The sequence below is a fragment of the Oncorhynchus keta genome, unplaced genomic scaffold (assembly GCF_023373465.1).
Source record: "Oncorhynchus keta strain PuntledgeMale-10-30-2019 unplaced genomic scaffold, Oket_V2 Un_contig_2830_pilon_pilon, whole genome shotgun sequence".
Classification (NCBI taxonomy): Eukaryota; Metazoa; Chordata; class Actinopteri; order Salmoniformes; family Salmonidae; genus Oncorhynchus; species Oncorhynchus keta.
The window spans coordinates 10,334-12,266 of NW_026285968.1; positions in this window are offsets into that span (position 1 = coordinate 10,334).

Sequence of the window (1,933 nt, forward strand, 5' to 3'; positions counted from 1 at the left end):
AAGCCAATGAGCAGGAGCCAGTAGATTAGAGAAGACACTGAGCAGGAGACAGTAGAGTAGAAGACACTGAGCAGGAGACAGTAGAGCAGAGAAGACACTGAGCAGGGAGCAAGTAGATTAGAGAAGACACTGAGCAGGGAGACAGTAGAGTAGAGAAGACACTGAGCAGGGAGCCAGTAGATTAGAAGACACTGAGCAGGAGCCAGTAGATTAGAAGACACCGAGCAGGATGCCAGTAGATTAGAGAAGACACTGAGCAGGAGCCAGTAGAGTAGAGAAGACACGAGCAGGGAGCCAGTAGATTAGAGAAGACACTGAGCAGGGAGACAGTAGAGTAGAGAAGACACCGAGCAGGATGCCAGTAGATTAGAAGACACTGAGCAGGGAGCCAGTAGAGTAGAGAAGACACCGAGCAGGAGCCAGTAGATTAGAGAAGACACTGAGTAGGGAGACAGTAGAGTAGAGAAGACACTGAGCAGGAGACAGTAGAGTAGAGAAGACACCGAGCAGGGAGCCAGTAGATTAGAAGACACTGAGCAGGAGCCAGTAGATTAGAGAAGACACTGAGCAGGAGACAGTAGAGTAGAGAAGACACCGAGCAGGGAGACAGTAGATTAGAGAAGACACTGAGCAGGGAGACAGTAGATTAGAGAAGACACTGAGCAGGGAGACAGTAGATTAGAGAAGACACTGAGCAGGGAGCCAGTAGATTAGAGAAGACACTGAGCAGGGAGCCAGTAGATTAGAGAAGACACTGAGCAGGGAGACAGTAGAGTAGAGAAGACACCGAGCAGGATGCCAGTAGATTAGAGAAGACACTGAGCAGGGAGCCAGTAGATTAGAGAAGACACTGAGCAGGGAGACAGTAGATTAGAGAAGACACTGAGCAGGAGACAGTAGAGTAGAGAAGACACCGAGCAGGATGCCAGTAGATTAGAGAAGACACTGAGCAGGAGCCAGTAGAGTAGAAGACACTGAGCAGGAGCCAGTAGATTAGAAGACACTGAGCAGGGAGCCAGTAGAGTAGAGAAGACACCGAGCAGGATGCCAGTAGATTAGAGAAGACACTGAGCAGGAGCCAGTAGATTAGAAGACACTGAGCAGGAGCCAGTAGAGTAGAGAAGACACCGAGCAGGGAGCCAGTAGATTAGAGAAGACACTGAGCAGGGAGCCAGTAGAGTAGAGAAGACACCGAGCAGGATGCCAGTAGATTAGAGAAGACACTGAGCAGGGAGCCAGTAGATTAGAGAAGACACTGAGCAGGGAGCCAGTAGATTAGAATACACTGAGCAGGAGACAGTAGAGTAGAGAAGACACCTCCAGCAGGATGCCAGTAGATTAGAGAAGACACTGAGCAGGGAGCCAGTAGATTAGAGAAGACACTGAGCAGGGAGCCAGTAGATTAGAGAAGACACTGAGCAGGGAGACAGTAGAGTAGAGAAGACACCGAGCAGGATGCCAGTAGATTAGAGAAGACACTGAGCAGGGAGCCAGTAGAGTAGAGAAGACACCGAGCAGGGAGCCAGTAGATTAGAAGACACTGAGCAGGGAGCCAGTAGAGTAGAAGACACCGAGCAGGATGCCAGTAGATTAGAGAAGACACTGAGCAGGGAGCCAGTAGAGTAGAGAAGACACCGAGCAGGAGCCAGTAGATTAGAAGACACTGAGCAGGAGACAGTAGAGTAGAAGACACCGAGCAGGATGCCAGTAGATTAGAGAAGACACTGAGCAGGGAGCCAGTAGAGTAGAGAAGACACCGAGCAGGGAGCCAGTAGAGTAGAGAAGACACCGAGCAGGGAGCCAGTAGATTAGAGAAGACACTGAGCAGGAGACAGTAGAGTAGAAGACACTGAGCAGGGAGACAGTAGAGTAGAAGACACCGAGCAGGGAGCCAGTAGATTAGAAGACACTGAGCAGGAGCCAGTAGATTAGA